Consider the following 13,315-nt stretch of genomic DNA (forward strand, 5'->3'; position numbering starts at 1 on the left):
CAAAAATAAACCTTTCCTTTCTTAAGTTGCTTTTATCAGATATTTTGCCACAGCAAGTAAGTAATAAAGGGAAATACCTATCTTGTAGAATCATGGCTAGCAATGAATGGAAGGCTGGTGTGGTAGTCTGAATGAAAATGCCCCATAGGCTCGCAGGGAGTGGCACCAACAGGAACTATGGCTTTGTTGAAGTAGGTGTGGCCCTGTTGACGGAAATGGATCTCTGGGAGTCCGCTTTGAGGTTTCAGAAGCCCAGTGGCTCATGCTGCCTTCCTGCTGCCTGCTGATCCAGATGTAGTTAGAACTCTCAGCTTCTCTCCAGCACCATGTCTCCCTGCCTGCCACCATACTTCCCGCCATGACAATAATGGACTAACCTCTGAACTGTAAACCAGCCCCAATTAAATATTTTCCTTTATAAGATGTGTCATGGTCATAATGTATCATTCCAGCAATAGAAAGCTTAACTAACACAAGCTACCTTAAGAAATTCTAGAGTAGAGGCAAATGGGTGAACAATGGGAATGAGAATGAAGTATACATTTTGTATCACACATTAAAGTCTACCAGAAAGCAACTACCACAGAAGAGGAAATAAACAACTAAGCAAATGAGACGGCTCAGTCAGTAAATGCCAGTAATCCTTCATTTGAAGACCAGAGAAACTGACGCACATAGTGACACAAACTTGTCACTATGGCAGACAAGGAGGCAGCACATGGGTTAACAACATGGGATCCTAGTCAAGCCTGCCAACACTAGAGAACACAGCTAGTCACTTAGTAGCAAGTTGATGACCACGGACACTGTGTGTCATGGAGTGGACGATGGTGCATTCTCTCAGGTGCAGACGGTTATGTACAGTTTGGCCTTATCTTCCCTCTTCCGTCTTTCTTGTCACCGCCATGGTTTTAGATCTTATAGTGGTCATTCTGCAGGCATAAAACACAAGAGTTGAGCGTGCTGATTTGCACCTTTAATTCTAGCACTCGGGAGGCAGATGAAGGTGGATCTCTGAGTTTGAGGTCAGCCTGATGATCTACAGTTAGTTCTAGGACAGCCACAGCTACACAGAGAAACCCTGTCTCAAAAAAATAAAAATAAAAAAAGAAAGAAGAGAAACAAACAAACAAAAACCCACACAGAAATACCACCTGATAAGCAACCAGCCTGCTCTGTCTGACTGGGGGAAGAGCCTGTCAATTGCCTTGGATCTGCATGGCACCCAGAGAACGCCAGTGTAACCTTGGGTTGAATTCTGTGGTTCTGCTCTCATGAACAGCCAGCAGACAATCTCCAGCTCCGGCAAATCAGGGGCCACTACACATTTAGGCTGAGCCCGTGATCTTCCCAGCTATGTCATCTGCTAAACCATCACTGAGAACTTGGAACTCGTTCTTGGACAATTATCATACTGGAACTTCTAGGGGGAGAGGTTAGCTGAGGTTTTCTCTGACCGGCACCACAGTCTGTGACTTTCTCTTTACCCTTTCCTTTCACATGTGAGGATCCATACTGATCTGAAGGCATTCTCTGTTATTTGAATGAAAATGGTCCCCAAAGGCTTATATATTTAAATATACGTGTTTCCCAGTTGGTGGAACTGTTTGGGAAAGATTAGGATGTCTGGCCTTGTCAGAGGAAGTTGTGTGACTCAGGGCAGGCTTTGAGATTTCAAAAGCCAGTTCCTGGCCCAGTCTCACTCTTTCTCTGCCTGCTACCTGCAGATCAGGATTCAAAGCTACTGCTCCAGGACCATGTCTACCTGCCTGCTACCATGGTCCCCACCATAATGGTCATGGACTAGTTCCCTGAAATTCAGTGGAAAAAAAAAAAAAAGAAAAGAAAAGAAAATACCTCTTATGCATTGTAGTTGGAATTTTTCTTTGGGCTACCAACCAACTTCCAAACAAAGACACGGAGACTTATTATTAAATATGAAAGCTCAGCCTTATCTTAGGCTTGTCCCACTAGCTCTTACAACTTAATTTAACCTCTTTCTCTTCATCTATGCTTTGCTTAGGGACTTTCTACCTCTCCTTCATTCTCTATGTCCTGCTTCCTCCATGTCTGTCTGTCTGGCCTCTGGCACCTCTTTTCCTTTCTTCCCCCAGCCTAAATTCCTCCTCCTCCTCATCCTCACTGCCCAAAAGTCCTACCCATACCTTCTCCCTCGCTATTAGCCATTCAGCCAATTAGACCAGTCTGGTGCCTTAAGCTGGCAAAACAGCAACACAACAGCAACATAGTTAAACAAATGCAACACATTTTTACATAGTTAAACAAATATTCCACAAAATAAGCAAATGCAACACATCTTTACATAGTTAAACAAATACAATGTATCTTTACATAGTTCAACAGATATTCTGCAGCAATGCATATTTAAGAAACCAAAAACCTATGTGGGAATTAACAAGACATTAGCTTTTCCAGAATCCCAGTATATAATGTTTGAATTTTAGCATATACAAATTGAATGTATAATTCTATATAAATTGCTTTCCAAGTAAATCATAGAGGAAGAAGAAATAAGACCTGGACTTAAGAGAGGTGGTGGTGATACCTGCCTTTAATCCCAGCACTTAAGAGGCAGAGGCAGGCGGATCTCTGTGAGTTTGAGGTCAGCCTGATCTACAAGAGCTAGTTCCAGGACAGGCTCCAAAGCTACAGAGAAACCCCTGTTTTGAAAAAACAAAAAACCAGAAAGCAAAACAAACAAACAAAAAAAGACTTGGACTTCAAGCTCTATGGGCTTTAAGGGGAGTCACAACCAAATGTAAGAGAGTGAGTTATCCAGACAGTCTGAATTGACAAGACTCTCATCCTGGTATCAGAATCGTGTACAATACACAGTGGCAAATGAGGCATGACTAACACCCTGTTGACAGGTTTGGTCAGGAGAAACACACAGTTCTATTGAGATGTAGACATTTTATTACTTACATAGATGAAGGGTCACCCTAAGCTCCAGCTGCATAGGCTCCCTTTCCCATACAACAAAATGGACTACTCAAAACCAAAAGGGTCAGCTGATTCTAGACTGCCACAGGGTGTTTTTAGAGTCTTTCTATTACAAATACACGAGATAAAAAGGTTTATATCTCACCAGCATCTAGGGGACAACAAAAAACTTGTGGATTGCCAGGGCAGGATCCATCCTCAGAAGTAGTTGACAAGCACAAATTAGACTCTGCCGAGGGACAATGGCCTTGTACCCTGTCACTTGTATTGTTTTAATAAAACGCTAATTGGCCAGTAGCCAGGCAGGAAGTATAGGCGGGGTTGTAATGGATTATTAAAAATTGCTGCAGGATCCCTGAGTAGCTTGCTATGGGATTCCCAAAAGCAGCCAGTCCCAGGCAAGGACAGAGCATGAGACCATGTGGCAGATCTCCGAAGGTGGCTGGTCCCCGGTGCCCGTAAGCCATGTGGCAGCTGGCAGGCAAGAGACAGATAGATAGGCACACCATGCAGAGTGAGGTTAGATATTTATTTAGTGGTTATGGAAGGGAAGGGAGAAGGGAAGAAGATCAGAGAGTCAGAGAGAGAGAGAGATGGAAACTGCCTCTCAGAAAAGATGGAAAAGAGGAAGAACTTAGGCTGGAAGCTGAAGATCAGCTTACCTCAGCAGATGGGGGAGGGTGTGGGCATGGCTTGTCTCTTAAAGAGACAGATCATTACATTCCCATCTCTTTTTTGTAATAAAAAGGCAGGAGGTTAGGCACCACAGGTTAAAGGAATTGGGGCGGTGGATTCTTAAGACTTCTTCCTGCTTATTTGTGGGGTAACCTGAGAAGGCTAGGTGCTGGTCACATCCTAGCATAGCTGGTCTCTTTGTTTCTGTCCAGTGTTTGTGGCATGGAAATGTCTGGTGTCTCTTATGCCTGTTTAAGGAAATGGCAGAACAGAGGACAAAGTTAAGTTTAAGAAAAAAAAAATTTAGAAGGAGGGAATTGAGGGGGGTATATCTGACCTGTTTAAGGTGGATCCTTCAATTCAGTTCCCTGGAACTCATGAGAATTCTTTGGGTTTGTGAAAACAGAAGTTTTAAACATATACATTATATAAACAGTAGCATATTTATGTCAGAATGACTATGACAGATATTTTTGTACAATGCAAAGTGTTTTTAAGACTATGGAAGGCAGCATGAGAGAGAAATTTGATCTGAAATTTGTTTGGTGAGGTTGTCCTTTTAAACTGACAAAACCTCTCAACTGTCAGACTGCATCAGATATCTTTGAGAAGGATAAAATTTTACTTGAGTTACTGATTAAAAAATGACAGAGAACTTACTTGTTTGGCACCCAGAGCTACTTCTCAGGGTCCTGCTGGTCACTGAAGGTCACATTTGACTTTTGCTCTTAGTGCAAGGCCTGCCAGGCTCCAGAAGATCCTGTGGGCTAAGAAATCTGTAGGAAGACAAACCTACCTTGACCTGAGCAGCTAGGCTGTCTATTCCAGTGATTCTGTCCACACCTGGAGACCTTCAGTTTAGATGAAAGGCAGTTTTTCCCAGTGGTCAGCGCTTGGCAGTTGAAGTAAATTGCAGATGGAAGTTGTTCTGTGCCCATTTGTCTTCTGTCTTCAATGGAGGAAATAGAGTGCTGCTGCTAGGACCCAACCTTTCTCTCTGTTATGAAAAGTTTTTTAACAATTAAATATTTAAATGTCATATGCATGGTGTGCCTATCTGTCTGTCTCTTGCCCGCCAGCCACCACATGGCTCACTGCCACCGGGGACCAGCCGGTCTCATGCACCGTCCCTCCCTGTGACTGGCTGCTTTCAGGATCCTGCAGCAAGCTACCAGGGACTTGCAGCATTTAATAATCCATTACAGGGGTGACCAGGCATAAGTATAGGCAGGGTAACCAGGACAGGAGAATTCTGGGAAGAGGAAAGGCTGAGTCTGCAGTCATAACCCCGACACAGAGGAAGCAAGATGAGAATGCCTTGCTGATAAAAGGTACCAAGCCATGTGGCTAACACTAACACAGGCTAATTTAAGATGTAAGAGTTAATAAGAATCCTGGGCTAATAGACCAATCAGTTTATAATTAATGTAGGCCTCTGTGTGTTTTCTTTGAGACTGGCTGTGGGACCGGGCAGGACAGAAATCTCTGTCAACAAGATTCCATGTTTTTGTTCATGCCTTTTTTAAAAAAAAAAAAAATGAAGTCAGATATGTAGAGGGTGAGGGAGGCTCTGGGGTTGGGAGGGAAGAATATGACCAACATTTATTGCATGAAATTCTCAAAGAATAAATAGAAACCCTTTATTATTTAAAGAGGAAAAGAGAAACTCATGGATGATGGCCAGAAGAGCTGGTATCATCTTCTTACATTCTAATAGGTTAAAAAAAAAAAACCCGCTAAGGCTGTGATTCTCTTTGATTCATGCCTTTGTCTGTATAGCCAAAGTGGTTGTGTGAAAGCTACCAGTGTGTCTTAGTGTTCCTCCCCTAGAGGCCCCATGTGGATCCTGGCCTTGTGAATCTGATATAAAGTCATGTAAGACCTTTTCTCTCTTTCAAGTTGAGATACCCCCAGTCTTGCCCTTGCCTTTGTCGGTCACACCGGCCTTGGTGGACAATTACTAACTGCAGTTAGCACATTCTTGCTGTAGCAGATAACATGTCCTCTAGTTATGCCTTTTAATAAGAGTTTTGAACTTCATGGTTGTTATAAAAGGAAACTTTTGTATGTGCAAAACTTAAAATAAGATAATGGGAATAAAACTAAAAAAAAAAAAAAAAAAGACCCAAAGTTTAAGATTTCCATGTGCTCCAATGGAAACAAAAAGCATGTTCAACAAATGGTGCTAGTCTAACTGGATGTCAGGATATAGAAGAATGCAAATTGATCCATATCTATCACCCTGCACAAAACCAAACTCAAGTGGATCAAAAACCAAGTGGATCAAAAAACAGATACACAGTTTGAGGTCAACCTGCTCTATAGAGTGAGTTCCAGGGCAGTCAATGCTACACAATGAAACACTGTCTCAAAAAAAAAAAAAGAAAGAAAGAAAGAAAGAAAGAAAGAGAAAAAAAACAGATACACTAAATCTAATAAAAGAGAAAGTACAGAATAACCTTGAATGCATTGTCACAAGAGACTTTCTGAGCTTCCTGTACAGAACATCAATAGCATCACAGACACTAAGGAAAAAAAACAATAAATGGGACCTCATAAAACTGAACAACTTCTGTAAAGCCAAGGACAACAGGACAAAATGGCAGCCTGCAGAATGAAAAAAGATCTTCATGAACTCCACATTCAAGGGCTAATATCCAAAATGTGTAAAGAACCCAAGAAAATAGACATAAAACAAATAACCCAATTTAAAAATGGGGTACAGATCTAAACAGAGACATCTCAGCAGAAGAATCTCAAATGGTCAAGAAACAAAGAGATGGCCAATGTCCTTAGCCATCAGGGAAATTGATGTGGGAATGATTTCTTATTAATAAAGAAACTGCCTAGGCCCCTTGATAGGCCAACCCTTAGGTGGATGGAGTGAACAGAACAGAATGCTGAGAGAAAGAAGCTGAATCAGAGAGTCGCCATGATTCTCCCACTCCAGACAGACGCAGGTTAAGATCTTCTCTGGTAAGCCATCTCGTGGGCTACACAGATTATTAGAAACGGGTTAGATTAATATGTAAGAGCTAGCCAATAAGAGGCTACAGGTAACGGGCCAGGCAGTGTTTAAAAGAATACAGTTTCCGTGTAATTATTTTGGGTAAAGCTAGCCGTGCGGGCGGCTGGGTGCTGGGGACGCAGCCCCACCACTCTTATCACTACAGGAAATACAAATCAAAACTAATTTGAGATTCTATCTTACAACTGCCAGAATGGCTAATAACAGAAACATAAGTGACAGCTCATGCTGGCGAGGATGTAGTAAGAGAAACACTTCTTCATTGAGGGCAGGAATATATACTTGTATAGCTACCACAGAAATCAATATGGTGGTTCCTCAGAAAACTGGGAATTGATCTACCAAAAGACCCAGCTATCTTAACTAGGCTTTTATTGTTGTGAAGAGACACATGACTTCAGCAGCTCCTTATAGGAAAACATTTCATTGAGGGGGCTCGCTTATAGTTTTAGAGTCTATTATCATCATGGCAGGGAGCACAGTAGCATGCAGGCAGACATGGTGTTGGAGTTGACAGTTCTACGTCTTGACTCAGAGGCAACAGGAAGTTGACCGACACACTGGGCAGTATCCTGAGCATAGGAAACCTCAAAGCCCACCCCCACAGTGACACACTTCCTCCAACAAGACCATACCCACTCCAACAAAGCCACTCCTCCTAATAGTACCACTCTTTATGAAATTATGCGGGACAATTACATTCAAACTATCATGCCAGGTATAACCTTGTTGGTCATATACCTAAAGGACACACTATCCTGCCACAGGGACACTTGATCAACCATGTTCATTGCAACTTTACTCATAATAGTCAGAAACTGGAAGCAATCTAGATGTCCCTCAACCAAAGAATGGATAAAGCAAATGGAGTTTTACTCAGTTATCAAGAACAATAACATCATGAAATTTGAAGGCAAATGGACAGAACTAGAAAAACATCATCCTGAGTGAAGTAACCCAGACCCAGAAAGACAAACAAGGTATTTACTCACTTATAAGTGGGTATTAGGTGTTAAGTAAAGAATAATCATGCTATAATCCAGACCCAGAGAGGCTAAGTAACAAGGAGGTCTCAAGGGGGACACACACAGATCTCTCTGGAAAAGGGAAATAGAATCAATGTCAAGGGTGGACTAGGGGCTGCCGGGGATGGGAAAAGGAGGGGTCTGGCAGGGGGTGGGAGAGATGGGGGGAGAGAGTACTGGAAGAAACTGCTGGAATCAGGGTGATGTCGAAACCTAGTGCTGTGGAAATGTCCTGTAATCTATAAGAGTGACCCTAGTGATGTCTCCTAGTAACAGGTATATGGAGCCCAAACTGGTCATCCTTTGTAACCATGCAAGGCTCCTAACAGTGGGACTGGGACATCAATCCAGACACAAAACCTTTGATGGATAATCTGTCCTGCCTACAAGATGTGCTGGGGTTGTCTAGGCTTGTAAACTGTGGTCTCAATGTCCTTTGTTTATGGCTAGAGCCCACTAATGAGTGAGTACATACCATATTCATCTTTTTGGGTCTGGGTTATCTCACTCAGGATAGTGTTTTCTATTTCCATCCATTTGCATGCAAAATTCAAGATGCCATTGTTTTTTATCACTGAGTAGTACTCCAGTGTATATATATATATATATTCCACACTTTACCAGTGAGGGGCATCTAGGTTGTTTTCAGGTTCTGGCTATTACAAATAATACTGCTATGAACACAGTTGAACAAATGCTTTTGTAGTATGATTGGGCATCTCTTGGGTATATTCCCAAGAGTGGTATTGCTGGATCCTGAGGTAGGTTGATTCCCAATTTCCTGGGAAACCACCACACTGATTTCCAAAGTGGTTGCACAAGTTTGCATTCCCACCAGCAATGGATGAGTGTTCCCCTTACTCCACATCCTCTCCAGCATAGGCTATCATTGGTGTTTTTGATTTTAGCCATTCTGACAGGTGTAAGATGGTATCTCAAAGGTGTTTTGATTTGCATTTTCCTGATTGCTAATGAGGTTGAGCATGACCTTAGGTGTCTTTTGGTCATTTGAACTTCTGTTGAGGATTCCCTGTTCAGTTCAGTACCCCATTTTTTTTAATTGGGTTATTTAGAATTTTAATGTCTAGTTTCTTGAGTTCTTTATATATTTTGGAGCTCAGACCTTTGTCTGATGAGGGGTTGGTGAAGATCTTCTCCCATTCAGTAGGATGTCTTTTTGTTTTAATGACAGTGTCCTTTGTTTTCCAGAAGCTTCTCAGTTTCAGGAGGTCCCATAACAAGGTGAACCCAAAGAAAAACATATATAGATCCTCCTGGAAATTGGAAGCAGACAAGAACACCAGGCAAAAGTTGGGAGCATGGGGTGGGGGTAGGGATAAGGGTGGGGTTGGGAGAAGGGGAAAGGGGGAGAGAGAAGGGAGAAGGAAAGGATTGAGAGAGCTTGGGGGAGTGGGAGGGCTGAGATGGAGGAAGGGCAGATATAGGAGCAGGGAAGAAGATATCTACATTAAGGGAGCCATTTTAGAGTTGCAAGAGACTTGGCTCTAGGGGGGATCCCAGGTGTCCACGGGGATGTCCACAGCTAGGCTATTGGGCAGTAGAAGAGAGGGTGCCTAGACTGTCCTTGTCCCATAGCCGCACTGATGATTATCTTGAATATCAACCATAGAACCTTCGTCCAGTGATGGATGGAGATAGAGACAGAGAACCTCATCAGAGCACTGGATTGAGCTCTCAAGGTCCAGTTGAAGAGCAAAAGGAGGGAGAAAATGAGCAAGGAAGTCAGGACTAAGAGAGGTTGGTCCACCCACTGAGGCGGTGTGCCTGTTCTGTTGGGAGCTCACCAAATCCAGTTGGACTGGGACTGAATGAGCGTATGATCAAACCAGACTCTCTGAATGAGGCTGACAATGGGGGCTGACTGAGAAGCCATTGATAAAGGCACTGGGACTTGTTTCTACTGTATGTACTGGCTTTTTGGGACCCTAGTCTATATGAATGCACACCTTCCTAGACCTGGATGGAGGGGGAGGGCCCTGCACTTCCCATAGGGCAGGGTATCCTTCCCTCACTTAAGGCTGGAGGGTGAGGGAGGAGAGAGAGTAGGGGAGCAGGAGGAGAATGGGAGGAGAGGAGAAAGTAAAAATTTTTGAATGGAAAAAAAAAACATGTGCTGGGGTGTAGAACTTGTGGGAGTGGCCATCCAATGACTGGTTCAACTTGAGAGCCACACTATGAGAAGAAGCCCATACCTGACACTGCCTGGGTGGCCAGAAACCATAACTGGCAAAAAATAGTCAATGAAATGATTCCTAATGATATTCTGTTATATTCATAGATCAGTGCCTCACCCGAGTGTCATCAGTGACCTACATAGAGGGCACCCCTGCCTAGCTGGTATCTTGGCAGAGACCCACAGTTAAACACTAGGGGGGTTGAGAACACTTGAGGATACTTGAGAACACAGCCCACAGAATCAACTAATCAAGGATCTTAGGAGCTCACAGACACGGTATGGGTCTGAGCTAAGTCCTCTGCATATACCTTATGGTTATGTAGCTTGGGGTTCTTGTGGGACTCCCAGCAGTGATAGTGCAGGGTGTGTCTCTGACTCTTTAGCCTGCTTTTGGTACCCTTTTCTTCCTACTCGGTCACTTCATTCAGCCTTGATATAAGGGTTTGTGCCCAGTCTTGTCGTAACTTGTTAGGCCATGTTTGGTGGCTATCCCTGGGAGGACTGCTCTTTTTTTTTTTTTTTAAGGGAAATGGAGAAGTGGACCTGGAGGAAAGGTAAAAGGAGGGGAAACTGTCACTGGGATGTAATGTAGGAGAGAAAAATAAAAGACTAAGATTAAAAAGAAAATGGGTTAACCTACTGAGGAAAATAATGATTTCTGTGTGCTCACTGCAGATGATTCGAGCAGGTACTCAACCACACAACCACACTCAGCAGGGGTAAGTAGACAGGACAGGAACTCCGGCCTGCATAGAGGGCACCCCTGCCTAGCTGGTATCTCGGCCTGTGACCTAGTGACTTTCCCAACCTCCAAAATAAGGATATTAGTGTGTGGAGCACTGATATCAGGTAACAGTATCTAAGGGTGGCTGTGAGGTACTACTTCCTTTTCTTCGTTGATTTGGTCATAAGTAATTTATTCAACACAGTGTTTGCAAATGTATTACCAGGAAGATATTGTTAGAGGCTGGACAAATATTGGAGATTAAAGTAGACAGACCCAATTTTGATGAAGTCTACGTGCCACTGAGGAAAACAGGCACACAGAAATGCACATGTACAAATTACATCAGTGTTAAGAAGGAAAAGCATCTGGTGTGAAGCTGAACATCGCATACTTGCATAATTATTGCACCTTTCCAGAGCCCTGTAACCAGCAAGAAAAGCAAAACATACAGATTTTTTTCATTTGTCTTATGTATATTGGTGTTTTGCCCAAATGTTTGTCTGTGTGACACATCAGATCCTTGGAACCAGAGTTACAGTTGAGAGCTGCCAAGTGGGTGCTGGGAACCGAACCCAGGGCTTCTGGAAGAAGTGGGTGCTCTTCACCACTGAGCTATCTAACTCTCCTGAACACACAACACACACTTTTATAGAAAAAAAAATGTATTTAATGGCTTTTTTATTTCAATTTCTTGTTTTTTCTAATTTCTCTTTATTGGTATCCTTTGAGAAAATATTTTCATACTTTCTGTGATGGTTATTCTTGGTTGTCAACTTGGTTATATTTGGAATTAATTAAAACCCCAAAATAGAGGAGGGTGCACCTATGAGGAATTTTTTTTTCTTAATTTGAAGTAAGGTGATCTACTTCAACCCAGACCTTTGAGGTGGGAAGACACACACCTTTAATTTGCTCTTTTGCACTTTGGCTGATGGCCCTCACCTTGCTAGGAAATCCATTCCTTTCCTAGCATTAGAGCTTACTTCTTTGGGATTCCAGTATCTACTGAAGATCCGCTGAGACATCCAGCCTTGTGGACAGCAGAAAATCACTGTTCCACTGACCCTCATTCCCAGATCCCAAACTAGTATCTTGTATATGACAACTCTGAAAATTATTGATAGTTTAGTGATTTTCATGAGCTTTTGTTGTGAAGTCTGTACTCCCTCCCTATATTGTGAATGCATTGGCTTCTCTGATCACTGACCTTAGTGGTCAGCTAATGAAGGGTCAGGGCTAATACCCCATGAGAATGCTCTCTCTGTGTGTGGTCAGCATTTGCCCTCAGCTCTCTGGCAGTTGACAGCTCTGCCTTAGCCCCAGCTTCCTGCTTAAATAGGGTCTCTAGTCAGCCAGACAAGGATGAGGTCTTCTCTAGATTTTCTGAGGACATGAATCCAGCCTTTGTGTAACCTTATAGAACACTGGGAATTATCAGAGCTCCGTGTTGACACTTTATGTGTGACCCAACATGTCCAGATTTAACCGGTTCTTTCTTGCTTCATCTGGTAACACTGTCCTAGGTAGTTAGGACGTCAGACAATTTCCAGGGAGTGTTCAACAGAAATGAGCTGAGGGCAGAGCTTAGGAGAATTCACTCCTCATCAGGACAAACTCCCAGAACTCCCCTCAAAAGTGGGGCTTTCCCAGGAAGCGTGTCAGAATGTCAGTTCTGGGGACAGGATTTTGGAGAGGCCCCACGGTAATACCTCCCTCTGGAGCCACAAGGCTACGGGTGTTCATAGCAACAAAATGCAAGATTTGTTGGTCCAAAGCTACAGTGGAGCTGGATTTGTAATGCCGAGCAGTTCAGAAACACTGTCAGTCACACAAGCCTGGGACTTGGAAGATTTTCCTTCACATTCCTTATAGTATTACAGATCTCCAGTTTCTAGAGACCGAAAAAGGCCGGCTGCACCTTTCAATTTTCTCATTGTTCTTGAGGAGACCTATTTACAGAGGTCTTCATTCTAACATTCCAGAAGCTCCAGACTCTTTGGAATAAATAAATATTTCCGAGATGATGTTCTAAACTAAATTTGTGGCCACAGACGCGGAGACAAGCATTAGGAAAGAATTATTTGTTGACCTCATTGAGGTGTAGGTTATATACAAATTTTAATCACTTTAAGTATAGATTGGTTTGTGTTTTTGTTTTAACTAACAATTTTTGATGTAAAAAAAAAAGATAGTGTTTTATCTCTGTAGTAGAAAGATCAGAGCAACAATACCCATGACCTCAGATATCCTTTGTAGTGAGAGCATTTAAACAAATCATTCAGTTTTGAAATATATATTAATCATGACCTTGTATTTCTCCTGATTGTACCCTTATACCTGTAGAACAGTGTTGGAACATGGTCCAGGAATGGAGTCCCGTGAGAATTCTGAGTGCTTGTGAGGAAACCCCAAGAGTCTTGTGACCCCAGTTTCTTTAGAACATGGAATTGTTCTTGAAGTGTGTTTTCGCGCCTTCCCCCAACCCCCAGGTGTAGTGGCTAGGAGTGAGTTTCCTGCAGAGCAGCCATGACCACCGGCTATCGCAGGAGACTTTAGTCAGCCTTGTTCATCAGCTCCATTCTTCCAGGTCCCACGGCCTATAGAGTAGTGACAGACCAGGGATCTCTCGTTTCCCTGTCCCTCTCAACCAGGCTCTCCTCTCCACTTTTGAGTTTCCCATTTGATCCCACACAAAAGTG

This window comes from Alexandromys fortis, unplaced genomic scaffold, assembly GCF_014885135.2.
Source record: "Alexandromys fortis isolate MF-2015 unplaced genomic scaffold, M_Fortis_MF-2015_v1.1 scaffold_40, whole genome shotgun sequence".
Classification (NCBI taxonomy): domain Eukaryota; kingdom Metazoa; phylum Chordata; class Mammalia; order Rodentia; family Cricetidae; genus Alexandromys; species Alexandromys fortis.